Raw genomic sequence first — 19,004 nt, forward strand, 5'->3', positions numbered from 1 at the left:
CCTCGAAGACAACAACATCTTGGACCCGTCCCAGTCCGGATTCAGACGAAACCACAGCACCGAGACAGCCCTCATCGCCACCACAGACAACATCAGGCGGCAACTAGACAATGGCGAAACATCAGCCCTCATCCTCCTGGACCTGTCAGCCGCCTTCGACACGGTCTGCCATCGCATCCTAAAGACACGCCTCCAAGAAGCCGAATTCCAAGAGAAGGCCCTCGACTGGACCACGTCCTTCCTCTCCGGTGAAACCCAGAGCGTCCGCCTACCACCCTTCCGATCCGAAGCCACCGACATCATCTGCGGCGTCCCCCAGGGCTCAGCCCTACGCTGTTCAATGTCTACATGGCCCCCCTCGCACAAGTGGCCCGCCATCACGACCTCAACATCATCTCCTACGCTGACAACACCCAGCCCATCCTCTCCCTCACCAAGGACCTACGCACCACCAAAACCAACCTCCACGAGAGAATGAAGGCCATCACCGACTGGATGAGGAGCAACCGTCTGAAGCTGAACTCGGACAAGATGGAGGTCCTCATCTTCGGACCCACCCCCTCAGCCTGGGATGACTCCTGGTGGCCGACCACACTGGGAACAGCACCGACACCCACCGACCATGCATGCAACCTAGGATTCATCCTCGACTCCTCCCTCCCCATGTCTAAACAGGTCAACCCCGTCTCCTCCTCCTGCTACCACACCCTCCGCATGCTACGCAGGATCTACAATGGATCCTGACTGAAACAAGAAGTACAGTGACACATGCCCTCATCAGCAGCAGACTGGACAACGCACTCTACGCAGGAATCCCAGCCAAACACCTATGACTACAACGCATCCAAAACGCCTCCACCCGACTGATCCTCAACGTCCCCCGCCGCAGCCACATCACCCCCCACCTGAGAGACCTACCCTGGCTCCCCGTCAACACGAGGATCACCTTCAAGCTCCTCACCCACGCACACAAAGCACTCCACAACGCCGTACCAGCCTACCTGAACAGCAGACTCAGCTTCTACACCCCCACCCGCCAGCTCCGCTCCGCCAGCCTCGCCCTCGCCGCTGTCCCCTGCATCCAACGAATGACCTCCGGCGGCAGATCCTTCTCCTACCTCGCCGCCAAGACCTGGAACACCCTCCCTGCCCACCTACTGCAGACCCAAGACTTACTCACCTTCAGTAGACTCCTCAAGACCTGGCTCTTCGAGCAGCAGCGGCACCCCCTCCCCTCAGTGCCTGGAGACCCTCACGGGTAAGTAGTGTGCTTTACAAGTACTCTGATTGATTGATTGATTGATTAATTCGCCGCCCGTAGTCCCTTCTCTAGACAAGTGGCATTGATTTGGATTACCACGTCAGAGCATTTTTTTATTGGTGGCAGTTCTAACTTTAGGATCCCCCATTTCTCATCAGCATCTGCAATAAAATCACAATATTGTATTGTATTGTATTGTAATTGCATTTGTATGGCGCTTACTACCCCTGACGAGGCATCAAAGCGCTTTTTCAGCGAGTAGCACGCTACTCCGGGACCTATTGAGGATTAGTGTTGAATTAGTATAGTGAAAAATGCAAGTAACTTTTAAGTGGTGGATATGTTAGTCAGTTATTTGGATTCGGAAGGATAGTAGAAGGATAGAAGAGGAAAGAAGGTTTGTATTTATATAGCGCTTCTAACCCCTGATGGGGTGTTGAAGCGCTTTTTTTGCGGGTAGCATGCTACTCTGGAAACGCATAAAGGATTAGTGGTGAATTAGTATGGTGAAATATGAAAGTAATTTGAGTGGTGGATATTAGTCAGTTATTTGGAGTGCGAAGGATAGCAGAGGGATAGAAGGGAAAGAAAGGTTTGCATTCATATAGTGCCTGTGACCCCTGATGGAGTGTTAAAGCGCTTTTCTGGCGAGTAGCAGGCTACTCTGGAACTCATAAAGGATTAGTGTTGAAAATTAGTGTAGTGAAATATGAAGTAATTTGAGTGGTGGATATGTTAGTCAGTTATTTGGAATGAGAAGGGTTGGGGAGAGGTAAAAAAGGAAAAAAGGTTTGCATTTATATAGAGCTTGTAACCCTGATGAGGTGTTGAAATGCTTTGTTGGCGAGTAGCACGCTACTCTGGAACCCATAAAGGATTATTGGTGAATTAATATGGTGGAATATGGAATTAGAGAAGTGAACATGTTAGTCTGTTATTTTGATTGAAAAGGATAGTGGAGGGATAGAACAGTGAAGGATTTCTTTTTTAGGTCATAGCAGTAGGAGGAGGCTTTTGGATGAGTAAAAAGTGTTTTTGGAGGGGAAGAGGCAGAGGGAAGAGTTTAGAAAGGTTTCTTTTGGGGGGATCGGTATAGTAAAAGAGGTGTCACATGATACAAGGAGGGATAGAGTAGGAGAGAGTTAGGAAAGAATTATTTTGTGGCACATAGTAGTGGTATGGGGTTTGGGATAAATGAGAGAGTGGATGTAGAGGATATATTGATAGACGTATAGGGTGAGACATAGGGTTGTGAATTGGAAAGAGTAGTAGAAAGAAGTTTGAGATGAGTCAGAAGGTTGGGCTAGAAGATATATTGAGAGAAGTATAGGCTGAGAAATAGGGTAGTGCATTGGAAATGCTAAATTAGAAGAAAGTGATAAATATATAGATCCATAAGTAAATTGACAGTAAATAGATGCATAATGGAGGTAAGTATATGCAGATTAAAGATATTGATAGAGGTACAGGATGAGAAATAGGGTAGTGCATTGGATATGCTTTTTAAGGAGAAAAGTAACAGACACATAGATCCAAGTACATGGAGGTACATAGATGCACAATGGAAGCAAGTACATGTAGACCAAAGATGATTTTTGTCTTTTTTGTTGTTTTTATAACAACATAATTATTGTACATGTTTATATACAAAGCAATTCACAAAGATAGGCACATATCTATAGTGAAAATAAATGCATATATACTGGGTGACAAATACATAGGGTGGGTATTAATGAATGGTACAATGGGCAGCATTCCTGGCCCTGGTCCCGGCCAGTCTCGAACAGGCTCAAACAGGCACTAACCCATGTCCTCTCCACCCTTAGCTTCAACGCCCAAGCGGAGATGCCCTAAGCCTTGGCCGTTTATAGCCCTAGTAGTCAGGTGACCCCTTCAGCCAATGGGAACCCCTAGCCCAAACACTATCCAATCACAACACTAGCCCTAAAATCTAGAACCAATTGGGGAGCCGGACCTTACAGCCAATCTTGGCCCTAGTCCAAGCACCCAATCAGTTTCAAAAACTCTGATCTCTACGTCCAATAGAGGCCCTAGCCCTACCAGTAGTCTCAACCCTAGTCCAAGCAACAAATAGCACAGGAAGCCCTATTTTAATAATAATAATAATAATAATAATAATAAAGTATCTTATAGAGCGTGCGGCTACCCCCGACGGCGGTGTCCCGGCGCTATGCGGATACAAGGATAAGGGCAGTTATTGAGAAGGACTAGGGAAGGTTAAATAGCCATGTTTTTATTAGCTTACGGAAGCTAAATTCCGAGGGCACCTTCCTGATTTGAAGGGGTAGGGAATTCCAAAGGGTGGTCATTTTGACTACAAAGGAGCGTCCACCTATTCTTGTTTTAGAGAAACGGGGTGTAAAAAGGAGTTCCAGATGGTTGGATCTAAGGTTTCTTGTCTTGCGGGCTATGTAGATGCGTTTTCTCAGGTATAGGGGGCCATTGCCTTTTATTGCTCTGAAGGCAATGGTAAGAGCTTTAAATTCTGTGTGCCTCTTCAGTGGCAGCCAATGAAGGCCGCGTAAGTGGGGGGAAATATGATGCCTGAGTGGGATGTTTTTTATAAGCCTTGCTGCTGCATTCTGGACAATTTGCAGCTTCCTGTACAAGTAGTCGGGCAGGCCCAGATATAGACTGTTGGCATAGTCCAATTGTGATATAACCAAGGCATGTACAATTGTTTTCCTGCATTAAATGGGTAGAAAGTGGAGAAAGTTGCACAGTGCTTTGAGCGTGAAACCCAAGTTTCTAGCAGACGAGACTGGGCAGGGGGGGAGGGTCAAGTACCGAAGGCCACCAGAGATCGGATCTAGGAGGGGTGGGTTGATTAAAAAAGAGGACTTTGGTCTAGTCAGTATTGAGCCGTAACCAGTTGGTGGTCATCCAGATGGAAACGTCTGTAAGACAATGTTTAAACTTAGAGAACGCTCTGAAAAAAAAAAAACGAAGTGCACAGTCCCTATTAAACACAGTTTAAACATCTTACGGCAGATTATTGCTGTCTCATGGGGGAAGGGGGCTGGTTTCACTTACTTGTTAACACAAAATGGTCACTGGGGGTGCACTGCTTAACATACACATTTTAGCACAGAGCAAAGGAGACATTTGGAGGGAAAAACTAATAGTCACGGGGAATGAGAAGGAAAACTACAGAGTTTGGACTGCAAATTCCACACTTCAACAGGCTAAATGCTTCCAGTCACAGGCAGGAAAAACCACAAGCATTGAGGGACACCTGGTTCACAAGCACCCTCACAGACATACTGGATCTGCCTATGTGAAGCGGATCGGTTACAAGACACTAAAGAACACTACAAGATGACATGCCAAAAATTATTTTGATGGTGAGGGGGAAATGAGGAAGGGTGTATAGTTGTAGTTCACAGATACAAGTGGGACACTGCCCTCAAACATGTTATGATTTCACTGCATTAATGGCACACTCAAAATGATACACAGGACTGACCCAGGAAAGACAAACATGTGGCAAAAACATGCATTGGCATGGGCTATGTTCGTCTATACAGTATGGTCATGTCCACAGATAATGAAGTACTGGGTGAACGCACCTGACTGTATTTGGACCTCTAGATGCGAGTACTCGATTATGTGGGAATCGTGAATGCAGTGCAGTAGTGTGTATGTGATGTGAGTTAAAATTGACCAATGGGAAGCAACATTATTTATTCGCGCCTCTCAGAGATCAAGACATAAAAACAGTGCAAAACTACAGTCTTAAACAAATAACTGTCTAGATGTGAAGGATCAACATGTTTCAGCAATTAATGGATAACTTGTCCTATGCCTTCATCAGGACCTTAAGTATTGCTACTGCAAGTGAGTGTTATAAATACACAATATATAACATGTGTAAAGAGTTGGAACTGATACAACCTCTTTACCTGTAAATAAGGATAACAGTTCCTCTGTAAATAACAATTTCCCGTCTTTTGAGAGGACAAGACCTCGCATCACCTGGTCACGGATCAGGACATAGGAGGCACCGCTCTCTCCGTCGGTACCTCTGGCGGTTCCAAAAGCCCCAGGCGGCTTTTGAAACCGCCAGAGGTACCGACGGAGAGCGGTAGCAATACTTAAGGTCCTGACGAAGGCGTAGGATAAGTTATCCATTAATTGGGCAATGGTGCCCGCTTGTTTGCATTTGCAGCGGGTCCTGCACGCTCCCACTTCAAGAACAGCCGCCGCCCCACACAGCACTTGCAGGACACGCATGCTGTGCGGGGCGGCAGCCACTCCCAAAGAGAAATCCTGCATGGCGATGCAAATACAAACAAGCGGCGTCCCACGAGTGCTGTGTGGACTGCATTTCAAATAAGCGACACGCATTATTAAAGTGGAAGGGCGCATGGCACGCTGCTGCAAATACAAAGAAGAAGGGCGCCAATGCTGTGCACTTTGTCGTGCCTGCTTTAGCAAGACTTGAATTAATATGTGAGAAGTTGGCCTGGCATATTCTGTCCACTATTCTTGTACCTTGCACCAGTCCAAACGACCCTTATTGATGATAGGTTACAGACAACCTTTATTCAAAGCTATCCTTGTGGTAGCTATGGAGAGCAGCCTTCAGGCTAAGTCTTGGAGGAATGTGAAGCAGCTTGTTTTACCAGTCTATAATCTCGTGAATGACCAAATGAAAGGAGAACCACACAAGGGATATACATAAATGATATGTATTTATTCTAAACACATCCTTCTAGTCTCTTTATGAGGCTAGAGGCAAAAGTACATACAGAAAACTTAATAGCACACAGTAAAGTAGCACAATGTATGTTGAGCCCTAGGGGCGTACCAAACCATATATCAATAAAGTGGTATAAGAACCACAACTTTGATAGACACAAGGCCTAGAGCCTGTAGAAGTGCTGGGGCCACCAGGAACCACCCAAGGTAGTGACGCAGGGGACCTACAGGGGACACGTGCAGTGTCTGAACACAGCCACGGATCGCCGTTAACTTCAATGGGGAATGTCGCGGTTGGAAATTAAAAGAAAAGGGACACTTAGAGGAGGACTTTGAGCAAACCCCTTTAGACTTCAGGGGTTCTAGAGCCAACACCCACAGGAGCAATGGAGTATTCGAGTTACCTCACCCAGGGAAGCCGGGTGCATAGGTATCTTTAGGTGTCGGGAATCGTCGCTGTTTCCAATGGCGATCTTCTGCAAAGTGCTACTGCAGTCGAAGTGGAAAGTGTCCGCAGTGATCCAAGCCTGGATCGAAGATGAGAATAACCTGAAAGCAGAGGGGACAGAGTCTGGGTCACTAGCCAGTGACCAGGGGCACGATAGGCAGATACCCACTGATGTTGGGTGATTTCAGGTGAAGGAGGTGAAGCTTGACTCTTCATCCACGAGGACCAGGCAGTGTCAATGACAACCAGGAGCTAGATTTGTGCTGTCCCATGAAGGATGTCGAGTGCTGCGGTATCGGTGCCCGGATTGGACCCAATAAGCCGTGGCAACAGCAACCCACACAGAAAGGAGAAAGATACTTCGGTGCAGGCCAGCAAGGTCCGAGGGACTCACCACTTGGTGGGGAGTCAGGGCACATCTAAAGCAATCAGAGAAGCCTAGGAAAATCAGAGTTGACTTCACAGGGACCCACGAGTCAATGGACTAGGGATCGCAAAGGAGCCTCGAGTGGAAATGCAAGAATCGGGCCCACGGAACACTCATGGAGTGTGGGCCCACAATCTTCAGTGCAGATGGTGCTCGGGGCTAGGGCTACAAGTAACCTAAAGCACGACTTCAAGAGATGTCGAGAAGTCAATGCACTTGCAAATGTGCACGGTGTCCAGGCGTTCCGGATCCACATCACTCACAAGGGCTGCAGGTCTCAGCTTTGCTGGGGACTCGGGTCGACCTCTGAGAAGTCTGGAAATCCTCCTCATGGGCTGCAGATACTTCGGAGTCCGTCGGGAGCTTCGGAGACCCCAAGGGAGATTTCTTCAGTCCTCTAGTCTTGAGTAGAGAGTTGAAGTTCCAGGATTCAGTTGCAGAGTTTCGTCCAGGGATATCTAAAGTCCTGTTGCCAGGGGTTCCTTACTTATACGTAAGAAAGGGGTTGGACTAACTCTGGTGACCCACCTAAGGGAGGGTTTGGTAAGAGGGGTGGCTACACCCATTTCCTGCGTCCAGTTTCTTGCCAAAGCAGGGGCTCGTAGCCCCGTGCAACCGGTTTGAACTGGACTAAGCACAAGGACACCAAATGTGCCCCCAGTGCAGACTTCAAAGCACTCCTGGAATGCACCCACCCAGCCCTAATTCCCTAAGACCTGTCTGGGAGGTGGTTACACCTCCCTGTGACAGGAAACCTATTATCCAGGCCTCCCCTGCTGGAATTTCGGTCAGCATTAGGAAGCCAGACTCGTGTCTGTGGCTGCAGCATCCATTTTGTGATGCCAGGGCTCTTTAAACTGGTTATTGGGTAGACAAGTGTGTACATGTCTCTCCCTCTAAAAGGGTGGAATTCTACCCCCGCCGCCAGGACTGGCGGGGGGTGGGGGGGGTAGGATACCAAAGTGTTTGACACAACATGTTTCCGTGCAGCCATCCCAAAGTTAGCATTTACAGCGAGGATATAATGCACTTAAGAGTATATGGTCAGGCTGCACCACAGAACAGCCCCAGACAATAGGTTCCGAGGCTACAGAGGGGCTCTGCTCATGCATGGACACCCTCTCACATGAAACCAAGCACCCTGCCTTCAGGATTGATAAGGCCTGCCATAGGAGTGACTGATAGATCTCTATGTGAAGTGATTTAAGGTAGATATAGGTAACCTATATCTCAGTACAGGGTGCATGCACCACCTTACCTAGGCTGCACCACCAGTCCTGTTGTGTAATTTTGGAAGGCCTACCAGGGGTGACATAATGCATGCTGCAGCCCCTGGTAGGCCTCTGGGGTACCTATGCCCTTAGTACCTATTGTACCATATACTAGGGACTCACAAGGGTACCCCAGTAACCAAACTGGAGTGTACCTATTGTACATGGAATCCATTTTAGGGAGAAAGCAGATAGGCTGGGGTCCTGAATAGCAGGATCCCAGCCAAACTAAGTAAAAAAACAGCAAAACACCAGGAAAAACGTGGGGACAACCAAGCAGTCAGATGACACCTTCCTACAACAATGTTCAAGAGTGAGGGGCTCAAAAGTCACATTAAAATCCCCCGCAATTAGAATGTTTGAACCACGGTAGATCTAATAAGTTGTCTAAAGCCGCTATAACTTTAGACTACTTCCCCTTTGACCCCCTGGCATAAACGTTAGAAACGTCCACAGCCCCTTGTTGGCCCCACTTCAACCTGATCGCACCGATATCATTACTCTGTGTTTCAAGGCCCCAATATTAAAACCGCCAACTTGGCGCACCCAGATTACCAATTCACCTGAGGGTCGACCCTTACCCCCCCATGTTGCAGGGGTATAGTAATTTAAGCAACCTAAGCAGTATAGGGGGTCTATTTTCCAGGTTTCTTGAAAATAACAGACATCAAACTGATCAATAAAAGTGAACTAATCAGGGAAGACGGTCTTCATCTTCAATCCTGCTACATTCCAGGATAACATGGATGTCCCATGGGCAGCAGGTGAACGTAGCCGCTGTCCGCTTGTAACATAAATAAGTACATCATTTGGGCCCGATACTCTTACAGGTAAGGAGGGTGCTTCCCGAGAGGCAGTAGCCTCACGTCCTGGATGAAGACAAGGAAGTTGAGTACCAGCTAAGGGTAAGAGAGAGGATTCCTTAATCATATGGGAGCAAAAAGACCATCTAGTTTGTTCTGGGTATTACAAAGCAGTCAATCATTAGCCTAAAGAAAGAAAAAACCTCTTAACCTAGAAAGTGTATTTTCTAGTTGTTAGTGGCACGTACGTGTTCTGTAAGAACCGTCTGTATGGGATCAAGGAACTTTCTGGGGGAAAGTACGATATTCCAGGGAAAGAAGATTTTCTGCAACATCAATCTCATTCAGTGTAAGCTCGATACAATCTAGTGATTAGGTTCGGGAGGTAAACATGGAAGCCCTTGAGATGTCTTCACGAATTGCAGAGCGACAGCCGCTAACATGGCGTATCCAGTGTATGAGCTTGTTGGTCAGGGAATCATTATTTTCATGGCCCTTGCTTGGGTCATATTTGGGTACGTTAATCATGTAAATTTTGGGAGGAAAATGGATATTAGACTGTGCAGGCAGTCGTGCGTTATGGTTTTGTGTAAAGCTCTGTGATGAGGTGGTTCGGTGGGTCCAGTGACCAGTGGGTGTGCCAACTTTGGGGGTACACTACTGCAATTTGCATGTATTGGGCATGACTAAGGGCTATTGGGTGCTCGGTCCTGGAGGGTGCTGGAACCACCATACGTGGCATGGCTGCGGGGGCTAGCTTGCAAAAAGTTACCAACTTGGGAGCTTTGGATAAACCACCTGATGAGATGTAGAGTCAGTGGGCACGGGGCGAGAGGGACAGGAAGGGTCCTTATTCAATAGCTGATTTACCAGGGAAGTAAGACCCTCAAGCATGGTTCCCATATCGTCGACCTCTAGTCTGAGAGTATTAATGAGGCTAAGTATTTCTTGGGGAACATTGGTAGATCTACAATCTGGTTCTAGGATACATGTCTCGGGATGCTGTGTTTGATGAGGGGATGAAACCTAGGCCCCGTTTCGGTGTCCTCCTCCAGCAACTCCACCAGTGGTAGAAACCTATAAGTGGACGGGATTTCTGACCCTGTCTTCTGTAGGTCACTCCCAGATGACTTATTTGAGGATTGGCTATCACTTCCAGCATCTAGGTTTCCCTCACAGCCTATGTCTGGGCACCCTTTTTAGGTCAAGCCTAGAGCAGCGCATGCGCTGCTCTAGGAAAACGACCTTTTGGAATTGCTGCGGACTTTTCTCGCCCTTGTACGTGAGAAAAGGCCTACGGCTTTCAGTCACGAGCGGCGGCGCGCAGGATGCCATCTGTTTTGTGTCAGTTTTCACACCAGCGCACACGCACCACTCGCAATAGACTCGCAACAGCAATGTCTGGTAAGTGAGACCTAAAAAGGAAAGTGCCGCACTTCAAACATCTACAACTTTCACTTTTCTGTACTTTAAATCCATTAAAATTGCATATTTGAAGTGTATCGATACATTGTAAGGGAGTATTTGGTTGATACAGATTTTTACTTTATTAGTGGTTTTTTATAGCGAACTAAATTAATAGCTGAACCTTTTGAAATGTAATTCACTAAAAGGGCAACCTGAGCCAGAGTCTCGTAAGAAAACAAACACAACAGGACAGTGTCTGAAGTGCTGATGTGGAAGAGGCTATCCCAGCCTTCTGTGAATGGAAATGGGGCAGAACAGTGAGTCGGCTTTCATCCTCTGGTGGCCAATCATTCTTTTACAAATTTGCCCTTATCACTTTGGCTGGTGGAGGGTGATTTTTGCTTCCCCTTTCCTCCTGTCCTGTTTGCTGGATTGACAAACTTGGAAGTGATTGTCCGGGCATCATTAGGCCATCAAGTATTTCGGAGCTTTTTCCTCTGATGTTGCCCATAAGCCAAGAGCATGGAATGAGATCAGGCCCTGGTGGCAGCCAATGTGCTTCATTCCTTTCTCTTTTTAGCTAAAATTCTGGTGCCAGCCACATCCTTTGTTTTCTTCCTAGAGTTTGACTTACGGTGTTTCTTATTCACTATTTTCAAAGTCAGTAGAGTGTGACAGAAAAAGTTGCTTCAAGCACTCCTTCACAGCTTGTTTGATCATCAGAGTAATATGCACCATTATGTTCAGGGATATCTCATGTTGTTTCCTACTTAAATTAAAGTATCAAACAGTGATGTGCAAAGGGGAATAAATGTAGGAGTTATCTTACTGGATCACTCCCGGTTTTGGGACTGACGCTGTTGGTTTTTAAACTATCCAATGGTACCCTGTCAACCATGACCCAGTGGATGTGCTTTGACCTTTGAAACAATGTGCGCATGCGCTGCTCTAGGAAAACAACCTCTTGGAATCGCTCGGGAAGCGTGTGAAAAGGCCTACGGCTTGCTGTTACGAGCTGCGGTGGGCAGTGTGCCATCTGTTTTGTGTCAGATTTCACACGAGCGCGCGCACAACTCGCGGGACGCTGCAGCTTCCAAAATTTCTGAGTTTGCTCCTGAAACTGATGCTCAAGGTGCGATCTTTCTTACCCCGGTTTCACCCTTTCTTCCACCTTGTTCCTTAAACCTGCTCTTCTGTGTTCCTTATAATGTTCTATTATCTCTTCCCATCTCTTGTCCTTTATTCGAACTAAGCCCCCCTCTCTCTCTAGTTCTCACATTTACTAATTAGACGCATTTGGTTTGAATTCACTGTAAATCGAGTCAAATGATTCGATTCAGTCACTGTGCCGCAGAAGGAGTCCCACACCAGAGTTAGTATTCTGTAAGAACACAGTCAGTTCAGTAAATGAAATAAACCCAACAACACAGAGAATTGGTCACCCCATCCAACAGACGAGAGGCTGCGCACAATGCTCACACAAGTGAAATGCACTCATTGTCTGACATATTTAGCACTGAACCTCCCTGATTGGCTTTGGTTCAATATTTATGTACATATGTGGTATCTGTAGAGCGCAAACCTACCCTAAAGGCAGCTGAGCACTATACACGGGCAAAGGTACAGGAAAGCCCATGAGTGATCGGAGGGGTGTCTGGGTTCAGGGAACAGAAGTCTATTGTTACTGCATTGTGATGTAGTGTTATTTTTTAAGGTGACTTGTGTTCTGCAGTATGCTAAACTACAGCAGAATTAAGGGTGTTGTCCCCAGATCCTGGGTGCATGCATAGATGGAGTCCGCTTTGGGGTGTCACGATAATTACCACATAATTATATGCTACATAATTACACTGCACTAAATGCAACATACACTCCAAATAATAGCACTTAGTGCCACATGATTATATGCCACATAATTACATGCCACATAATTACACTCTACTGAATAAAACATACACTCCACACAATACCACTCAGTGCCACATAATTATATGCTACATAATTACACTGCACTCAATGCAACAAACACTCCAAATAGCACTCAGCGCCACATAATTACACACCACATAATCACATTCTACTGAATGCAACATACACTCCACACAATACCACTCAGTGCCACATATTTATATGCTACATATTAACACTTCACTCAATGTAACATATACTCCAAATAATACCACTCAGTGACACTTAATTACATACAACATACTTACACTCCACTCAATGCAACATAAATACACTCCACATAATACCACTCAGTGCCACATTATTATATGCTACATAATTACACTGCACTCAATGCAGCATACATTCCAAATACCACTCAGTGCCACATAATTCCACACCACATAATTACACTCTACTGAATGCAACATACACTCCAAATAATACCACCCAGTACCACATAATTACACACAACATAATTACACTCTACTAAATGCAACATACACCCCATACAATACCACTCAGTGCCACATAACGATTTGCTACATAATTCCACTGTACTCAATGCAACACACACTCCAAATAATACCACTCAGTGCCACATAATTATACTCTACTGAATGCAACATACACTCCACACAATACCACTCAGTGCCACATAATTATATGCTACATAATTACACTGCACTTAATGCAACATACACTCCAAATATTACCGCTCAATGCCGCATAATTACATGCCGCATATTTACTCTACTGAATACAACATACACTCCCCATAATACCACTCACTGCCACATAATTACACGCCACATAATACCACTCAGTGCCATATAATTACACACCACATACTTACACTCCACTCAATGCAACATACATACACTCCACATAATACCACACAGTGCCACATAATTATTTGATACATAATTACACTGCACTCAATGCAACATACACTCCAAATACCACTCAGTGCCACATAATTACACGCCACCTCAGTCAGTCAGTCAAATATCTTTTATTCGGTTTCCAAAATTTTTTAGGAACCATAAAAAGTACATTGCAATGAACAGTATATAAAAGTGGGACGGCAAAACGAGTTATACCAAAAGACAGAATTTACATAAACAAGATACATTTTTAAGTTAAAAACAGACAGAGTTATTAGACAGAATGTTAATAAAGTGCGCGTGCATTTAAAAGTCAAGTTAATCATAATCACACTGATATTTTGTACAAGTTTTAAGAAAACCAGCTACACATTTAACAATAGATTCAAAATCTAAAAGTTGCAAAGCGTAAAGAGCGGGGTGGCAAGTTATTAGACAGAATGTTAATAAAGTGCATGTGCATTTAAAAGTCAAGTTAATCATAATCACACTGATATTTTATGCAAGATTTAAGAAAACCAGCTACACGTTTAGCAACAAATTCAGAATCTAAAAGTTGCAAAGCATGAAAAGCGGGACGACAAGATCTCAAACCCATTGACAACAATAGGGGAATAATCCAACGCTTTGGAGGTAAATCATAAAATCTGCAAAAAAGGGTAACATGGATTGTGGATTGTTCCGAAGTATCGTCACATGGGCACTTGGTGATGGATTTTGACCAGTCTTGTTTTTTCGGAAAAGAAACAATACGAAAAAATGTATTAAAGCGAAACCGGGTCAGGAGATATTTTTCGTGAGCGATCAAATAATATTTCAGGTAGGGTTGGACGCCTAAGGAAGATTGAACACTTAAGATCTGGATATTAGAGATCTTAGTGATTTCCTGAGATATGCGAAGTTCCCTCAGATGTGATATGCATAGGATTTTTAGATTGTTCCTTGACAAACTTAATAGGGATGACGGCTCTAAAAAATACGCCACCTAATTACACTTTACTGAATGCAACATACACTTCATACAATACCACTCAGTGCCACATAAGTATATGCTACATAATTACACTGCACTCAATGCAACATACACTCCAAATAATACCACTCGGTGCCACATAATTACACGCCACATAATTACACTCTACTGAATAAAACATACACTCCTCATAATACCACTCAGTGCCACATAATTACAAGCCACATAATTACACTCTCCTCAATGTAACATTAATACACTCCACATAATACCGCACAGTGCCACATACTTATATGCTACAAAATTAAATTGCACTCAATGCAACATATGCTTCAAATAATACCACTCAGTGCCACATAATTACACATCACATAATTACACTAGTGAATGCAACATGCACTCCAAACAATACCACTCAGTGCCACATAATTATATGCTACATAATTGCACCGCACTCAATGCAACATACACTCCAATTAATGCCACAAAATTACACTCCACTGAATACAACATACACTCCCCATAATACCACTCAGTGCCACATAATTACAGGCCCATAATTACACTACTCAATGCAACATAAATAATAATAATAATATTAATCCACATTTGTAAAACGCACAATCACTCGAAAGGGTCTCTAGGCGCTGGGGGCCGTCGGGAAGATTAAGCGAGCTATTGCCCAGAGTCACATGGTGCTGGGCTAACCTGCCGCCGGGGATCGAAATACACTCCACATACCACTCAGTACCACATAATTACAAGCCACATAATTGCACTCTACTCAATGCAACATAAATACACTCCACATATTACCACTCCGTGCCACATAATTACACGCCACATAATAACACTCTACTCAATGCAACATAAATACACTCCATATAATACCACTCAGTGCCACATAATTACACGACATAATAACACTCTACTCAATGCAACATAAATACACTCCATATAATACCACTCAATGGCAGATAATTACACGCCATATAATTGCACTGTACTCAATGCATCATAAATACACTCCACATAAATGCAATCTATACCACATACCACCAATCAACATAAATGCACTCCACACCATGACACACTTTTCCTAAGCATAATTTCACTTAACACCACAGTTCCAGGCCACACATTTCAACTCCATATTTCCAAAACACACTGCTTAATTACACACCAAACAACATGTTTCAACTCCACAATCCACAACGTACCTCCAATCCACACCATATATTGTCATCACCTGAGCACTAATCATCATTCACCACCACCATTTTGTATCAGCGCATCACCTAATCATTCCGTCAGTCTGCCCTTGGAATCTGGCATCTGTTGATTCTCCCCTAGTGTCCGTCTGCTGCTCGTGTTCTAATTAAATTACCGTTTTCCAACCTACACTCCCCTGTTATTTATGCCCCGCTTTCCCATAACAAAAAAATTTATAACAAACAAGCATGAGAACAGGCAGGAAAAAGTTGCCAGCAGTGCAAGTACAAAAAAAGTAGAAGACATTTTTTATGTTAAAATCTTTATTTATCAGGTTTTTTAGTTGTATATAATGTTGTCTTCGTTTGTATAAACGTAACAAAAATGCTTAACACTTTTTATTATAACTTTTCAACAAAATTCACAGCAGCCACAATGCTGTACAACATAGCCAAAAGTTCTGGCTAAACACATAAGGTCCCAAAGGCGAGATCCATTGGCTATGACAACGCTTGTTTTAGTGGGTTATGAAACATAGCTGGAATAGCTAATTGGCGGACCGTAGTAGGGTTGTTTAAACTAGCTGGTTGGGTAGAGCATTGTGGGGATTTAGTATTTGCTACATGGGTGGTTGTATCTGTCACTAATATGTCCTCGCACTCGCTAATGCGGGTGTCTATCCTATCCAGTACACAATTACTCCCTGCATGTTTCTGTATCTTCCTAGCCTTTTTCCCTTTACTATCCCTCCCGCCCCTCCCCCACTGCCCTCCATAGTTTTCCTTTTCCCCGTGCTACCTCTATACCGCAAGTTAAGTCTAAAGCAACCTGTCTACACAATCAGCAATGAACAGGCCTCTTGGCCCCGTGGACAATGAGAACCCTCAGGCCACCCTTATACCGGCCCCACAAACCCCTCAGGAGAGAGAGCGTAATTATTTAGAATCAAAGAGAGTAGTTTGGGCAATGCTGGGAGATAACCGCGTTAACAGTACCTTGACTTGTCCACAACAGTTCTTGAATGTCCAGCGAATCTGAATAGGCAAGATGCCTAATGCCAGTGGAAAGGGGGGTAGCCCTGCCCTGCCTCTTCCTGGCAATGAGGGCAAGGACGGGACAGCCCTTGGCCCGGGCTTCGCCCGCGCGCGTCCCGCACTGCGGGGGGAGAGGCAGCGGTATAAGCGCGGTGACATCAAGGGATGCTGGGGCAGGCAGTCCTCACACTGAGGTTGAGCGCCTGGATAGGCTGATGGCACTAGCGGCGTTTCCGACATGGACCTTGGGACTCCTTTGCTACCAGGGTGCTGCGCAGAGCTTGTGGTGTCCCTTGCTGGTGATAAGATAGCTTGCTCCCCTAGTGCCTGGCCTGTGCTATTGCATTGTTTGCATCAGATTCACCTAGTGCCTGGCTTGTGTTATTACATTGTTTGCCTCGGATTCTCCTAATGCCTGGCCTGTGATATTGCATTGTTTGCATCAGATTCTCCTCGAGCCTGGCCTGTGTTATTGCATTGTTTGCCTCGGATTCACCTAGTGCCTGGCTTGTGTTATTGCATTGTTTGCATCAGAATCTCCTAGTGCCCAGCCTGTGTTATTATATTGTTTGTATCAGATTCTCCTTGTGCCTGGCCTGTGTTATTGCATTGTTTGCGTCGGATTCTCCTAATGCCTGGCCTGTGATATTGCATTGTTTGAGTCCCGTTTTCCTAGTACCTGGCCTGTGTTATTGCACTGATTGTGTCATATTCTTGCAATGCCTGGCCTGTGTTATTGCATTGTTTGCATCACTTTTTTCTAGTACCTGGTCTGTGTTATTGCACTGTATGTGCGGTTTTTGGTATGTTATTATTCCAATATTGCTGCTTTTCTAACAAACATGGTACCTTTTATCCCAATCAAGTGCATGTGACTGCAAGGACACTTCCTGCAGTAACAATCTACTTCCTATTTATTTGGCAACAGACAGCACAACATGTCTGCCAGAGATGCTGTAGGGTCAGAAACAGTACATAGGAAAGTAGGTATGATGGAAAACAAACTATTGCGTAAGATTTTAAACGAAGAAGCTGCTGTGATAGACGGCAAAAAATTAATGTCAAAACATCAGCATTAGGACAATGGTACATGGAACAATAATGGTAGATATATTTACACTTCTGTGCAGTGCGTGTCACTTAATGTTCTTTTCTTGCACTCTCATGAGATGGTTTTGCAAGCCAACTCTGAGCTCACTGAGTGTGGAGCTTCCACGAATCCCAGAGACAGGCCGTTCCAAAGACGGTAACAGAGAAGGTTGAAAGATCTCAGTCTTCATCCTCTAATATGGAATGGTGATCCCTGAGGGGGTGTGGGTGGTCTGTGTGTTGCCACGGCTGTCCAGGGGGTGTAAGAAAATGTCAGCAATTTGTGGAGGGCCCTCTTTTGCGTGAGAACCACCGAGCTTCATGCAATACAGACTAGAGGGTTTGTGTCTGCGCAGGATGAGTTACATTCTGATAGTAAAATGGAGGACCTTGTCCAAAGGCGATAGATGTTGCCAAGGATTAACATCTTCAGTTACGACAGATAGAGAAAGTCCATGTATCTCGAGGAGCTTGAAAAGCTTTCTGCACTCTGCTGGTGCAGGCAGGATGTTTATTCTCTAGTTGCCATTTGCCAGGGGATGTTCAGATACAGTGGGTTAATTAAACCTTGCAGCAGCACTTGTAGCGTGGACTCTTGGAGTCTTGTAGTATGTGTTAGATGCGGAAGAACTGTCTTAATGTTCTACGGAGCTCAGAAAATCCAGACTTTCCGGGCCAGAACCGGGTGCTGTAAGCTGCACTTGTTTCAGGGAGATGGACAGATGTTATGGCGATAGGAAACCCCGAAAAACCACAATAATGTTCCACTCTTCCAGGTTAGACGAAACCAAAAAGGCTTGAACAAAGGGAGCTGTTGAAAGTGTCAAAGGTGACCTATAAACAGCAAGGTAAAGACAGGAGTTGGTATTTGAGATAATCTTAAGTGAATAGGAAAGAAATGAGAAGTGTGTGAATGGAGTTACTTTCGTTGTATACTTCGTAAAGAGTTACTGGAAATTTTGCAGCCCCGCCTGGTCCATCTCTTTTTCTAAACTCTATTGTTGTTTGAATGAAATCTTGACCGTATGCATCTATCTTAAGCAAAACCTTAAGCACTTGGGAGCTCCGAGCACCCTTACTTTGCTAAGTTACTCAGTGAACACTGTTAAATCACCTAGTTTTCAGACATTAATAAGATGTCACCTGATCACCAGAACTTTTAGTTAAATATTTGTGTATTATGAAATATTCCCTACTAAGTTCAAAGGCAGTAAAGAAGAAGGGGCGATTTACTAAGATTTTGCGTCGTGTTTGCGTCCCAAAAGTGGCACAAAAGAGTGCAAAATCTTTTTTTCCTAATTTTCTTTCCAGCAAATAACGTAAAAGTAATGTGAAGCATCGCACCGCACTGCTTCGCGTTACTTTGCACCTTGGGGCCTGCCAATGGTGGGGCATGGGCGTTCCCGTGCAACCACCCATTGGGGCAGATTTATGAGTTCTGGCGCATCTCTGCAAATCAGCAGGGATGCGCAGAACTGATGCGTCACGCAATTCCCTCCTTGCGGCACCACAGATGCGCCGCA

The sequence above is a fragment of the Lissotriton helveticus genome (assembly GCF_964261635.1).
Source record: "Lissotriton helveticus chromosome 1_1 unlocalized genomic scaffold, aLisHel1.1 SUPER_1_unloc_11, whole genome shotgun sequence".
Taxonomy (NCBI): domain Eukaryota; kingdom Metazoa; phylum Chordata; class Amphibia; order Caudata; family Salamandridae; genus Lissotriton; species Lissotriton helveticus.